The sequence below is a fragment of the Macrosteles quadrilineatus genome, unplaced genomic scaffold, assembly GCF_028750875.1.
Source record: "Macrosteles quadrilineatus isolate MER2022 unplaced genomic scaffold, UCM_ALF_1.0 Scaffold_9__3_contigs__length_116548681, whole genome shotgun sequence".
NCBI classification, from domain to species: Eukaryota; Metazoa; Arthropoda; class Insecta; order Hemiptera; family Cicadellidae; genus Macrosteles; species Macrosteles quadrilineatus.
In genome coordinates this window covers 20813575-20830243 of record NW_026542602.1, presented here as the reverse complement: position 1 = coordinate 20830243, position 16669 = coordinate 20813575, and the positions used below count along the sequence as shown (strand labels likewise).

The following is a 16669-nucleotide window of genomic DNA, read 5'->3' as shown; positions in this document are numbered from 1 at the left end:
AGGTACCTTAGTGAAAGAATACAAGTTTCATTCGTTAACATTGATATGCTGAAATACGAATCAATTAATTAAAATATTAACATAGATCCTTAAAAAGCTAAGTCGTTCGTTTCAAGTCGGTTTCATGACTACCAACCAAGCTTACTGTGTGATTATACGTGACTTGTATTGACGTGATTTCAAATCATTTATGGTACTGATTTTGTTAAGCTAGTGCAAAAACATTTCTCTAACTTTCTATTTTTGCAATAAAATGGTGGCATTCCAATGAAACCCTGTTAACTTCGTTGGAAAGTTAGTTGTCCAACTCATGTGGGTAGACCGTGCGTCCGTTTGCACGGAGGTAGATACATTTATTGTGTCCAAACAATTTAATTTATACGCTAGCTGAGCATGTAGGATTTAAAATGAATAATAGCCACGTAAAGCGCAAACTCTATACATTTAACCATTAGGTACGAATAAAATACGAATTTAAAATTACTGTCGTTGCCAACATAAAATAAGTGTTTAACAGAATTGACTTTTGCCTATCCTTTTAATTAATTTTAAAAGATAAAAAAAAACATAATGTTTGTATAACATTGTAAAATACATGACATACAAATACTGTACTGCAAATAGTTCCATACGGTGGTGCCTTAAAACATAGTAAAGAAACGACAATTTATTTATTATTCTTCTTTCAACAAGGAGTTTTTCTCGTTGACATAAAGGATTATTTGATAAAATATAGCGTGAATCTTGTTTGGTAGGACAAAAGAAAGGAACATATTTATCCATATTATCAGGAGTCAGGCTTACCAATCCGTACCAGATAAATTATTCTACACAATAAAAAAGTATAAGCTAATAATATATTCAAATTACACAAAAACTTCAGATGGGGATCAAGTTTATTCACTTATCTCAAATACAAAAACAAACAGTGAAACATACAGTTGAATTCTTGTCACTTGGAGGCAGCGATCTCGTTGCTTTCGAGGGGTTTATTCTTAGGTGGGGGTTGACACCACATGCGTGCGCAGACAGGGTTGGGAAAGCCTTGAGGATTGCAGGTACAGAGGTTACACTCGACGAACACTAACTCACCGGGTTCACAGGATGCTGCAACAGGGTTGAAATAGTTTAAAAATAAAAATAATATTGGCAATCAACGTTTAGAAATTCAGCATCAAATCGTTGGGTATCAAAATTTTTGATTTATGTATTAATAATATTAGTAGTCTAAACAGAACTATATCTTCAATAGTGCGGTAATCAATTATGTTAATCTATTTCCCTGGCTTTATAGTGTACGCATTTGAGTACTTTGATGTAGTATTCTCGAGAGCCTTTTGAGCTCCAGATGTTATATACGGCACTGGTAAGCGAGCCGGTCTAGTATTATAGCGCGAGGATTCGATTCCGATGTTTTCGTTTCATATCCTGCGAATCACGAAAATATTTTACATAAAAATACGGCAATAACGATAATCTTAGACTACAGGAGAATGTGTTAATTGGGCTCAGCCTAGGGCTTAGCGTCCTAGTCTGTGAGGGTGGGCAATATTGGGCACATGAGTAACACACAAAATTTACTTACAACTACGATTAAGCGAGATTAACTGAAAACGAACAACTGAACAATATACTTAACACGGGCTGACACATTGAATATATTTATTTTCTCGTGACTGTAAAATTGTCAAGACTTTAAATGCATATGACATTGGTTGTCGATTTTGGCCACTAAATACGGCCATGATCGGCCTTGATGTTCCTTATCAGGTGTGCAATTGATAGAAATCGCCAATAAATTATAAACTGTTCAGTATATTTTAACAGCCAACACAATTCTGAACATTAACGGCGCCTGTAAATAGGTGATAGATAGAAATTACGAAATTAACACTGAAGGCTCGATAATGCTAGACACCAGATAAACTTGTAAGGCTTACACGTGTAGATTTGTTAACACAAAAAACAAAAACTTACCACAAAACCTCCAATGGTTTGTAATTTTGTTAATACGAGTTAAGACATTCTAACATAGTAACAAATTTTACTGAAATTGTAAGCTGTTGTTGGTTAATTTCTAAGATTAGTGATTGTTATGAAGTCAGTTGAATAGAACAATGAAAACACAGCGACAATGCTAGTGCCTCATGAAGTGCCTTACGTGTGATTATCCATAGAATTGCAAGGTGTCATAGTTCAGCATTTGCATGTAATCACACTCGGTTTGCTTTTACTGTCTACTCCACGAGACACGAGTCGTACTTTGTCTATTGATGTTTTTACTTCTTACGTATTTAATATACAATAGATAAATTTGCACACACAGTTCCAAAGACGAATTACATTCGGGATTCCAACAATACCGATAAACTTTAACTCGAGTTTAAAGTAAATACTATTTATGAAATCAAAAGAGGTTTTAGGACCCCGACCTTACTGTGTTCACTGTAAAATTCAGACAGCTTTAAGTAATGATAATCAATTACTCCGACAGTCCGATGTAAATTCTAAATAGTGTACGCTTGAAGGAGGTAATGGGTTTGAAATGTAGAAAGTGTTTCTGCACAAAAAATAAATAAATATAAGTACTTACTCATCCTACACTCATCTCCATTCTTGGCTTAAAATACCTGCCCTTGTATGGTTGTCATAAAAAAAAAAGTAGTAATAAAATAGTTATAGGAACATAATATGACTAGCCCTATTTTTGTTTTCAAAGATACACGCATTTATTTAATATATTGTCGATAAGATCAGATACTTGGAAACAGCTGAATAGATGTATTAGTCAGTAACACAATACATAATAGGTAAGACGTAGTATTTAACTACATACCCAAACCAAAAACTGAAATAAAAATAACAGTGCTAATTCATAAGCAAAAACGTTTACTGTATACTACTATTTATACTATCTTCAAAATCAAACCTTTTCACTATCAAAGATTGGGATACAGTACTTTTAAGTATGAGCAGGGATCTTCTACCAAAGACCTCTATTCTCATTAATGGGGTTATGAAACAAATTACAATGTTAATAAATTATATGATATGCTATAATATGGCAATTGCAGAGAGGTAAAATCCTAATCCCAAGAAGTAGGAAATAGTTATTTGTGTAACTAGTGGTGAAAGTGGCACTTTGCTGCACACGAGAGTAATGTTTACGCACGAGCCGCAGGCGAGTGCGGAATGATCTCGAGTGCAGCAAAGGCCTTTTTCACTCGTGTTACACATTATATTTTTCCTACAGTCACTATAAAGCATATAAATAATTAGTCTTTCAAACACTATACAACACGTTTTTAGGTTCAGCTGGCAACACAAATAGGTGGCCTAGAGAAAGTAGTACCCGCGGTCTGAATTACTCCGCTATTTTTCCTCGGCAAGAAATGTGCTCCGCGTTTTGAGAATATAGTTCCGTATGTTTTTGTAATTTGAAGTGGTTTCCGCGCCTAAAAAAATGCTTTAAAGGTATTTTCTTGTTTATTAAGATCGTAGGAATGTTTTAAAAACGTTTAAATGAAAAGTCCAGAAAGTTCAGAAATACCTAAACTATAAATACGAAATGACAGGTTAAATCGTAGTTATAATAGTCAATCAGCTGCTCATAGTATTATTATCTTTAAGTGTTGCCAACCTATTTCCAAGCGTACACGGATTACGTGCATAATAGAACCACGCTGTTTTGTGTTGTTTCGTTGGAATCCTGATGTGCGGCAAAGTATAAACCGTACGGCAAAGTATAAACCGTACGGAAAAGTATAAATATGCATTAATTAGCAGCTTTCTGTACTATAAACAGTACAAGGAAGCCAACTTTGTCGGGTGACTGTAGGAAAAAACTATTACATTAAAACTAAACTCTTTAAACTATTAGTACTATATGACAACACATCTTGAAACTGACTTAAACTAATACAAAATCAAACACATTTACACAAATTACTTTACAACCAATAAAATCATATTTGCCCACAATGCATCAATTTTGTTTGATTCTTCTTTACACAATCGTATTATACGTGTATAGTACATTTGATAATATTAAGGCTAATGAATTTGCTTTTTTCCCTAATATTTAAAAGTGTGTGTGAATTTTCATGTAATGGCAATCGCGTTCTATAATATTATTAGGACTATGATACAAATAATGAAGAGCCATCTCCATAGTAAAGGCTCTGATGACTCATCTTATAATTAAGAGCATCACTAATGCAGTTGCCTAAGCCTAACCTTGCTGGTTGTTTCAAAGAGCTGTTTTGATACAAGGCAGCCCAAGTGTCCCCAATAAAGAGCTCAAAGGGACCCGGAGCACTTGGTGCTCAATTTGAGCACTTTGAGTCAATCAGGAAGACCCCACTCCAAGATACAAACATAATTCTCTTAGTTAGCAAGGTCACCACCGTTTTTAACAGGGAAACAACTGCAGGACTTTTGTAAAAATTATTGTGTCATCGTTCTGATTTACATAATCACCTTTGTTTGATTTATTGTTGATGTCCATTGAAAATATTGTGTCAATTGTAGATGTACAATTTGTACAATATACCTAGTTTAATTTTTCCACGCAGAACCTATTTGTCTTTGTTTATTTTCCTTATATTTTGGGGGGGGAGGGGTTCTTAAAAACAAACAATAGGTAAAAATACACCTAAGCTGTGCGTACCACAATTATGATTACGTAAATAGGGCAACACGATTTTCTCATGTTATTACCCAATAAATTTAGGCTACATGGTATTTTGTATTATGGTTTAGTAATTTTTTTTTTTTTTTTTTTATTGAGTGGTCTGTGCCGTCCAACCGTAATGTATTTTATTTACATTATAACCTACTTTGACTTTGAATATTCAACCGTTTTTTATATTTTTTTTATGAAACATCCTAGGACGCTTGGTTCAAGCCTGAAACCGTTTCACACACTACTTCAGGCTAGTTATAGAGGGTCGCTGTATTATCCAATAGATCAAATCAATTAGTGATTACCGCGATTTGTACACGAGATCTCGAGCTATGAAGCTCCGCGCTCTCCTCTGCCACTAGACCAGCTCGCTCCCCGCTTTGTAACAAGTAGTGGGATAAATGATTTGCATTCATTCATACATTTCCGTGAAAAATATTTAATTGAAAATTAAATGTACTAAAAACTAAACTTAATTAGGTTGCATACTGAGATATTGTGTAGCATAACTGTGTTTAACTGTGTATCCAATAGTACAGAATAGAATCATACAATGGTTTAAAGCAAAAGCCATTCAATTTTGTTTTTGTTCAGTGTTATGAACTACAAAACTACACTGTGTAGAACTTAAAATCACTTTGTTTCAGTTTAAGCCTATTCATTAAAAGTTACCTTTTGTACCGCATCCCACATATAATCCATTTTATAATTACCGTGCATTTATATCTTTGTGTTAGACTTAATTTGGATTTAGTTGTTGAGCTACTGTTTCAAAATATTTTTATGGAAGCTTTAAAGTTGGTGTATTATGCCATGCAATTGTTGAAATCTAAAACTAACTTCAGCCTAGAAAATCGTTTTACAAAGTTGCTTAGTAATCCACCTTAGGTAAGCTTCTGGGCTCTAGTAGCTAAACTACTAAAACATAGTAAATCAATCATCGTTATTAAGAGGGAAATTACGGATAATCAATACCTACGAATTAAGATAAGTTTGACTTAACCTAATGCTAAACGTAGTTCTACATGGTAAACTCTGTCATTAGGGTAAATTGAAAATAACTGTATATCAATTTGTATAGCTCATGACGAAATGGGGAACATGAAACTAAAATCTAATGCTCTATGAGTCTAACGCTGTTTTATAATAATAATAAGCCACCCAAAACAACTAACTGATGTGTGCATTGATGTTTGATACATCAAACAACAAGCTAAGGCTTATTTACTCTGTATTTGAAACTCATTTCCTTCATTACATATCAACTACAGTGCTCAGTGTGGAATCATCCCTTTCAGTCATGCAAACTATGCCATGCTGTATTGTAACCTTCAAATAGCTTTGTCAATGTTTCATAATTCACTTTTTAAAAGAAAAGTAAAAATACGATAATTATATTTATATATCTTGCTAAATTTGACTCGTCTAAACTGCGAAAAGGGTATGGTAGTACAATTGATTCAGTAATTATTATATGTAAGCATGTAATAAGTTCGGAAGAGTAATACATTTTTCAACAATATAAGCATTATTTTAGTTTGGTAGAAATAAAAGGTATAACCATATTATCATATCTATTTGTCTTATGGTGGATTTAAAAATTCATTAAATAAAAAGGTGAATTAATAGAATAGTTGTAAAGCAACGACTAGTTACTCAAGTTCAACTTCCATACTATTCCTCTTTTGTTTAGAACATCCAATAATACAAAAAAATATTGTACATCTTTGAAAACTGGGAAAATGTGTTCCTGCCAACTTGAATAAATACCCTTTCACCAACCAACCTTGAGTTTTAAACTCTATTAAATGTCGAAAATAAAGTCACCATCATTATCACCAACATCGTATAGCTAAGATTTGTTAGACAATGGTTTGCCAACGCTTAATTTGATTTCAATGAGTTTGGATAGATGAGTTAGAGATAAAAATAGGAGTTTCTTAACTTTCGTTCTGCGATAATATGACTCACGTGACTCAATATGACTCAGTTGGCTCTAATATTAACATTCAACGATTCTTGGCTGAAAGTGATATTTTTCATTTTAGGAAGAAGCTGGTTGCTCCAGTTCAATCTACAGATAACAGATAGGACCTACAACTATCATAAAAAGGTTGGACACAGAGTTTTAGTTTTTTGGAGAAATGATTCGAAAACATTTCTGAACAGTATTAGTAAGTTTTTAGAACAGGTATTTACAAACTACCTTTTATAATTAAAACATTATTTGTAAATTGTTTACTTTTATATGCGTTTTGTTTATTTTTATGTGCTAATTTTCCTTTTCTTTGCTTGAAAATATTTGTGTGATAAAACAAAAATATGCACCGTTTCATATTTAATTGTTATACCTTCTCTACGAATGTAGAAGATAAATATATACCAGACATTTGGCATTTTCATACAACACAAACTATCTTAAACTCATGTTCAGTATCCTTCATAAAAACGTACTAATAAAAGGATAGGAAATTGTGCATGCAGTCTTTACACTACGTATTCTTTAAACATTACTAACAGAAAAATATTTTAAAGTATTATACTAAAAGCTGAAATGTTAACAAAACACTGAAATACAAAATAAAACAAAAACAAAAGTATTTACCATGTTTTTTGCCAATGGATGCTGAGAAAACTAACGATGAAATAATTGAAAGCCCGACAAGACAGATAACCCGTGGACTTACACTCATCTTGTAGGAGTCATTGTAGTTATTGCCACGTCTCGGCACTACTGACTGACTAACTGTGGCGGCATAACAATGTGTCTTGATCACATTGAACGATTCCTTCCGGCGAGTCGTATCTATACTGTGTTGATCACATTGTAATTATTGCCACGTCTCGGTACCACTGACTAACTGTGGCGGCATATCAATGTGTCTTGATAATCGCATTGAACGATTCCTTCCGGCGAGTCGTATCCATACTGTGGTGATCACATTGTAGTTATTGCCACGTCTCGGCACCACTGACTAACTGTGGCGGCATATCAATGTGTCTTGATGATCACATTGAACGATTCCTTCCGGCGAGTCGAATCCATACTGTGGTGATCACATTGTAGTTATTGCCACGTCTCGGCACCACTGACTAACTGTGGCGGCATAACAATGCGTCTTGATGATCAAATTGAACGATTCCTTCCGGTGAGTCGTATCTATACTGTGGTGATCTCATTGTAGTTATTGCCACGTCTCGGCACCACTGACTAACTGTGGTGGCATAACAATGTGTCTTGATGATCAAATTGAACGATTCCTTCCGGCGAGTCGTATCTATACTGTGGTGATCACATTGTAGTTATTGCCACGTCTCGGCATCACTGACTAACTGTGGCGGCATAACAATGTGTCTTGATGATCAAATTGAACGATTCCTTCCGGCGAGTCGTATCTATACTGTGGTAATCACATTGTAGTTATTGCCACGTCTCGGCACCACTGACTAACTGTGGCGGTTTATCAATGTGACTTGATGATCAAATTGAACGAATCCTTCCGGCGAGTCGTATCTATACTGTGGTGATCACATTGTGGTTATTGCCACGTCTCGGCACCACTGACTAACTGTGGTGGCATATCAATGTGCCTTGATGATCAAATTGAACGATTCCTTCCGGCGAGTCGTATCTATACTGTGGTAATCACATTGTAGTTATTGCCACGTCTCGGTAACACTGACTTACTGTGGCGGTATATCAATGTGACTTGATGATCAAATAGAACGATTCCTTCCGGCGAGTCGTATCTATACCGTGGTAATCACATTGTAGTTATTGCCACGTCTTGGCAACACTGACTTACTGTGGCGGTTTATCAATGTGACTTGATGATCAAATAGAACGATTCCTTCCGGCGAGTCGTATCTATACTGTGGTAATCACATTGTAGTTATTGCCACGTCTCGGCACCACTGACTAACTGTGGCGGTTTATCAATGTGACTTGATGATCAAATTGAACGAATCCTTCCGGCGAGTCGTATCTATACTGTGGTGATCACATTGTGGTTATTGCCACGTCTCGGCACCACTGACTAACTGTGGTGGCATATCAATGTGCCTTGATGATCAAATTGAACGATTCCTTCCGGCGAGTCGTATCTATACTGTGGTAATCACATTGTAGTTATTGCCACGTCTCGGCACCATTGACTTACCGTGGTGGTATATCAATTTGTCTTGATGATCTAATTGAACGATTCCTTCCGGTGAGTCGTATCTATACTGTAGTGATCACATTGTGGTTATTGCCACGTCTCGGCACCACTGACTAACTGTGGCGGCATATCAATGTGTCTTGATGATCAAATTGAACGATTCCTTCCGGTGAGTCGTATCTATACTGTGGTGATCACATTGTATGTATCAACGCGTCTTGCCACCGCTGACTAACTGTGGTGGTATATCAATGTGTCATGATGACGAAATCGAACGATTCCTTCAGGTGAGTCATATATGTAATGTGATCTCATTGTAGTTATAAACCAGCAACCAAAGAATAATATTATCAACGTGTCTTTTTTACCGATTACTAACTGTGGTGGCATATCAATGTGTCTTGATGATCTAATTGAACGACTCCTTTCGGTGAGTTGTATCTAGGCTATAAAGTGATCTCGTTGTAGTTATCGGTGGCATGTCCAATGTGCCTTGATGGTCGAATTGGAACATTCCTTCCTATACAGCGAGTCGTATCTATTATTATCGTTAACGACGGGCCCTGACACCACTGACTAACATAGGAGTTATATCAATGTTCCTTGATGACCAAATTGATTGATTTGTTTTAATGAGTTGTGGATGCAAAAGATCTTACGACGGCAATATTGTTAAAAGGGCTTACGATACATATTGGTAACGATGCATGGTTTCTAGTCCAAACAATGCATAATGTAGTTATTGGGGTGATAGAAAATGAAAGAATTTTGATTGTTTGTTCCTTTTAAAATGCATTGATATATGAATGGTGTGGTGAATACCACAGAAAGAGGCATGGTAGCTTTTTTGGCAATGTAGTTAGATAAATTTTATCAGATAATTAATTTCCATCGCTTTCATGTTGGTATTTTTATCTTATATTAGTTGAATACTATACTCAAGCATCTCAATGAATGCCATTATTTAATCATCTCAATTAACTGTTTTAAGAGATTGATAGTATTTTGATCTACATATACTAATAGATAATTCGTAAGCTATTGCTAAAGAATATTTTTTATACCTCAGTCCTACTTATTATTCCAATAACTAGTCTAATATCATATTGTAGCACGTTTCTTCATTGTCACTTCTGGTAAAAATTTATATTTATTTTACAATTAATATTTAAATAAAGGCAATATCCCTGCAATTTCAATATCCACGGAACTTAATCTATAAATTTGAATAAACATTTTAAATCTATATTTACCAGACACTGAATAGCAAATATTGCAATAATTAACCAATTTACTGCAATATTTTAACATTTTAGAGACTTTCAAAATTGTCACCTGAATAAAATTGTAGGATTGAATGCTAAGATAGGCTACGTATCTGGGGGCATCTTTGGACGATAGCTTATTCACTGGGGTGGCGTTAGCGAACTGTAATCTGGCGAATCTTCAACGTGTTTGTCTCTGAAGAAGATGTGAATGAACACTAAAACAAGAGAATTAAGTTAGAAATGAATTTGGGAACAATAAAAATGCATTAGAAAAACTGCCAGCCCTAATACACCCATTAAAACTAATTTAACTCTTCCTCCTTATATAAATCAAACTGTTTCCTAAAAATAAAAACTCACCATCTTAACAAATGCATTCAAGCTATTTGCAAAACAGTAACATACACGCTTTAACAAACAATACAAAAACACAATCTAACCAGACCACCAGGTAAATAGATTTAGCTCGTATACTACATCGATTCAAATTATTAGCGCAAATAGCTTCGATTTATCACTGAATTACATCAACATATCACGTAACAATAATAACAAAAGGTTAAACTTTGTAAACAGTACTATACACAATAAACTAGATCCAATAAATACTAGAAACAAACTACTTGTGATATTGGCACTAGTTCTAGCTAATTTATTTCCTAAAACTAACACAGTACTACAACATCAAGCTAGCCTGTTCACAACAAATAACTCCCAGTCTGGCAGCAACCAAACAAATAAACAATACCAAAAACATCACACGGTCTCCCTTCCTAAGGCCAGTCTTGACTAATAAGCTAATATAGCTTATGAAATTCAATAAAATTATTAGCTAAAGTAGCTTCCATTTCCACTACTTCAAAAAATTAAACCATTAGCTAAACTGTATAACCTTGTATACATTTACCACTACTTGAGCTTTTAAGCCAAATGTCACACACCTCCACGACAACCAATCAACCCATATTTATAAGAACACAAAATGTCCATTTCGTCTTAACAGGCTATCACCATTGACTATTGGATACAGAAGTCAATATTGTATCAATAGATGTATCAATAATGGGTAGGTGTATCAATAGTCAAAGCTATTACCTAAAAATGACAACTCACCCCGGCACAATTTCAATTGTTCAAAAAACTCATATCACACTTCACGAAAAAGTAACACCCTGACTTCACGTTTCCCTATCAAACTGTTAATTACTTTAATCAAACTACTAGCTCAATAACTAAACTTCCCACTCAGCCTTTTTCAACTATCAATTAATAACAATAACAAACAGTTCTATTATATACCTTTAAGCCATTAATAATACCATAAGACAACACATGCAAACACATAGCATACTACCTAAAAATAAGATTCCGAACAGAAAAATGGGCAAAATAGAAAATATGGAGTTTGTTGAGAATAAGAAACCTAAGAGATACATGATGGATAACTGTTAACATCGAGAGCACTGAGATATGAGCTTAAACATGTAGTCTTAGTAAACATTGACGTTGAGTCACATGGTAGGTTTATAGTGTTGTGTAATATACAGACACATGTCACTATATTCATATCTTACACTGGTGCTACTGCATGCATAATGTACAGTAGTACTGCGAGGAAATATTGTATTACTTGTCAGGAATAGTGGGTAGGAACAGTTTGTAAAATATAGTTAAAAAACTGAAAACTATCAACAGACGGATTTGTGTGGGAGTTGTAATTGTTTCCTAAGTATACAACATTTACTTTTATTTGAAACTAGTGACAGTTTAATAGCATATTTAGTACCTAGAATATTAGAAATTAGAATTGGCTGGCACGAGATAGTTTTTAAGTTCGAGACATAGTCGACAAATTAAAACGATCGAGAGCTGCAAAACCATTTCAGTCCGAGGTACGAACGCTAGTTTTCCCCACAGTATACGCTATTACCACTATTCACCACAATAATAATGCACACTTACAAAATATAAGCAAACAGCAGATTTTTACTTCCCTGGGGATGTAAAAACCTGCTTGGCCCCCAGAGGATGATTACAGCATGGAAAGAAATAGTAGCTTTCGACTCCAATAAACGTTTATAAAACGGCTAAAAACATCGTAGCGTGATGACAAATTAACTACCCATAACCATACCTAACTAAATTATATGTAAGAATTTTGGGTTTTTGCTGCCATGCAAAATAATCTGTATGTAAAACAGTTAACAAGTGAGCATCAAAATAATAACACATGGATATGTGAACACTGCAATTTCTTATTGTGCTGTCTTTACAGAAACCAAGTGAGTGATAAGACGAAATAGTGATGCTCTGAAATACCGAAGACAAAGCCTTAATGTTGGGGACGAAATAAGTTTCAAAGTTTTCAGCAGAATTTTTGACTTAAAATATCATTTTTTGACTGTATGCTGACAATTTTAAGGTTTTATATAAAATACCCAGGGTAAAAGAAGGTTGAATATTGATAAAACTCTTGAATATGATTTTTGATTTATTACGAGCGACATGCACGTGTGGTGAAATATATGTTAACATATACAATGAATGTATTCACGGTACCTTATAGTTGAAAGTTAACTATAATGTAAGTCCTTTGTGTAAACTGAGCTGTCATATCAAGATCTAATTTATATTTTAATAAGCTGGTAAAGTTGTCTGCTAAAACGAAAATTGCAGTCTCAGGAGTTGGGATTGCACACATGTTCTCTGTGTAATGGTGTTTAACCAATTTTTACTTCATCATAAAATTGTGATTAAATCCGTATATTCTGAATATCTCAGCTAGTTGAATCCCAGAATCCCGGATTAAATGAAGGTTTGGAATTCCTCAGAGTATATTAGCCCTTCCAAAACTGTAGAATATTTAGATTTTAGGTCACTGTTAATTTTTGAAAACGATTAAGGAAAAAACAATATCCTAGAACGCAACTTAATTTAATTAAACTTAGGGTAATTATTTCAAAATATAACTGTTTTGAATATTACGAAGAACTTACAACTATGCGTTGGTTTAAGTTTAAAATACCTTTCACGAAATAAAAAAATGGCACTTTTAAATATTAGACAAATCAATATCATACAAATAGTTTTTACTCTACTATGATATCACACTGAACGCACTAAATGATTACTTGGATTTCACTATAACAGCAGTATAACGCACTAAATTGTTACAATTTTAGGGCTACATAAAAAATATGGAGTTCATAAAGTGTTATCATCCTGCACTAAAAAGATTTAAATAGTTTCAAAATTATTGCATTAGCTAAACCTTTTTCCAGAGGTAAACTGATTATATATACATACACTGTAATACAGCATTTTTGGCTAATGAGTCACGAGTAAAAATAAAAAAAAATCTGAAGAACATGTAAATCAAACATAAATAATATTATTTTAGTCCTCGTTCTGATATCCAACATGACTTACCAACAGCTAAGCTAAACCACAAAATATCCCTGTTGGGATATAAAATGTTTCGTTGAGACAAGCGTAATTGTGAGTTAAGCAATATAGGTTAAACTTGAAACTCAATCGTGTTAGCAAGCCTCAAAGCTCCACAAGAAACTTTGATCAATTGAATTAGCATACAGATAGAGTTGCTAGGGAAAGGTCACTACGATGGGGCAAGGAACATTGAGAGAGTGAGGGGTACATTTTGTAGAGTCAAGGTTTATGTAATGGATTGAATAAAGTATATATATATATATATATATATATATATATATATTCTACGAAGGAAAGAACTTATACTTCATTCAGTATAGTATATAAGTATGATCTTCGATGTAGAAATTGTATATTTTTAGGTTTCCTCGCTTTCTTTGAGTAAGATATGGCTGTGGAAATTTCTTTTAAACTGAAAAATTCATATAAAATCTTGTAGACAGGCATTCTCACTACCGATCCATGACTACTACGGTTCCAACTCCGTTCAGCGTTTCACGACCACCGAACAAGGCAGTACAAGTTACTGGATGTGCCTAGGGTTAGACTTGCAAGATCTCAAAAGAGTTATAATACAGTGGCAATACAAGTTTTTAATAAGCTACCAAACTCTATCAAGTGTCTTGAGCGCAAAACTTTTACGAAGAAGCTTGTCCCTCTCCTTGCCAAGAGCTTACTACTCTCTAAAAGATTTTTTGACGACACATTTCCTGAATTTGTTTATTAACCCGCATATCCAAATGCCAAAGTTTTTATTTCGTATCAGTTTGTTTTAAACGTATTTTGTATATATTGAAATCAGGCGCCATCAATCCCTTATCGGTTAAAAGATAAATACACGGCAATTATGTAAAACAAGCATAATTAGTCCACGTTAGGTTGCTTGATTTAAATAGATATAGTGTATTAAAATTGCTAAAATATTGTGGTATACATTTATTTTGATGATACATAGATGCACTAATTTATAAGTGTACATTTTATCTCCTTTAAAAGTAAAAAACCTATATTTGCCAACCATAAGAATTTAAATGCTGGTTAAAGAATTAGCAAAAAAACAAACAAAGAACAGGTGACCTGGCAAGGAATAAAATCTACACTTTAGATTAAAAAAGGAAGTGTTAACACAAGAGGGCATTTGTGGAAATGTTGAAAGTGGTCGATGGCATTTGTATGGCAATCTAAATAAAGGAGTTAGCTTATGCCCTTTCAATCGACCCAAAGAATCCTTACACAATTAGATTAACACATAACATATAATCTGTTATATCATCTGTATATCATCAAGTTGCCTGTGTGTTTAGCTGTAGTATTCTTCGTGTTTTACAATTCGTTGAGAAAAGTAGAGAAGAAAGTGGCCCTGTAAAGCTAGTGTATCAAACAGCTATACTTTCCTAAATCATAGAGGTTTAAAAATACTATAACTTTTTCGAAGTAGCACACAAAAATCTTCGTTCTTGATACATGAAGGAGAAGTAAACCTCTAAGTCAGATTTCAAAACAGAAACATGCCTATGTCTTTCCTGTAAACTGTAACCAAAATTTGTTTTTTTCACAATTGAAAGACAGACATACTATTCATTTTTTATTAATGAAAGTTATACTATAAGGGTAAAATGCTAAATATATTATTTTTTTATGTTTTCTATTATCGTGCTACATAAGTTATTTTAAATCTGTAACATATTGAAATAGACGAAACAGCTTGATAATGAACTGTCACATTTCTAGACTCAATAGTGATCAATCTGTCAGTGATAGTGACGCAAGTGATCGGTTACATCCATTGACAGATTATCTGATGACATTCCAAGTGAACGAACAAATATATCCTGAGGATTTGCGTTCTTAATTGCAGTATTTAATTATAAACTTAGAAGAGGGTAAGTTTTTTTATAAAGTAAAGATTTTCCTGCTGGAACATTCTCAATTCTATGAAAATAATTGTACTAATTCTACCTATACAAAAAATACAAAGTATGTTCATAGATATTGAACTTTCAATTCATTATACAATGTATACGTGTACGTGTGCGTTTTAACTATGTTCTATAGTGTTGCTATTTCTTTATTACGTTGTTTGCTATTTAAATACAATGATATGCAACACAGGATGTTACTATGTGTGAGGGTCTTTCAGTAATGTATTTTCTGTAACATATTTACAGAAGCGATTGAGCTCTACTTGTATGTACTTTATTTTTACTGAGTTATGTGAGAAACCTAACATGTATTCTGAGGTAAATTGTAAATCAAAACTAAAGATACTAAAATAGAAAAATGGTATACACTAATGTTGAACATTTACAGTTCCATTAGGAAACTATCTTTCCAAAAGCCAATGAAAACGTCGATCATCAGGGTCCACCAATAATATTAGTTTGTTCTACCAACGCAAAATTAATATCCCAGCTTCACAAGAAATATTATAATTCGTTTCAAACAATACTAAACGTTAAATGAATCAAGACTAAATATTATACTCTGAATCCGATGCGCGAGACAAAAGGTACGTACCAATTTGTTAATATTTTTTTACAGTTTCATTAACATTATCATGATTATTCTCTATACTACGGTTATAACATACAATAATATTAATTATTTCACATTATGAAAGGGTTTTAGCGATAAAATTATAAGATTTGTATGATTTACAATACGGTGAATATTACGTTTTAAGAATAACGGGTAAAATGTCAATATAAATAATTCTTATACAACTTAAAAGCCTAGATTGAAGAGTATAAGGTATTCTTAACTACTTTTTGTTTTATAGCAAATCAACAATCTTTATTCCTACTTTTCACTGTTTCTAGAGTTTTTGCTGATGTAAAAGGGCGAATCGTCCTTCAGTTTTCAAATATATGGTTACTAGAATACTTTTTAATGGCTTAAGGTACCTAACTTACATACTGTCTGCTATAAATATTTCACGCAAGACCTAAATTAAAAAGATAAATACAAAACTTGCTTAAGTTTAACTATCCTGCATAATTGTTGTCTCTAAAAAAAACAGCAACATGTATCAAAACGCCTTTTCTAATTTCTCACATATACTCTAGATCATGAAACTTTCCTTATCGAGAGATTTTCAAAACAATTAAGTG

The 16669-nt window shown here is 33.6% G+C and overlaps 1 long non-coding RNA gene across 1 annotated transcript; it reads right to left on the bottom strand.

Annotated features, from left to right (window-relative positions):
• Nucleotides 1-1008: 1008 nt before the first annotated feature.
• Nucleotides 1009-11556, bottom strand: LOC129004352 (uncharacterized). The gene is made up of 3 exons (XR_008491698.1): nt 11467-11556; nt 10180-10327; nt 1009-1107 (listed from the first exon to the last, which is right to left on the bottom strand). It is a non-coding gene; the product is annotated as an uncharacterized LOC129004352 (long non-coding RNA).
• Between the last annotated feature and the right edge of the window lie 5113 nt (nt 11557-16669).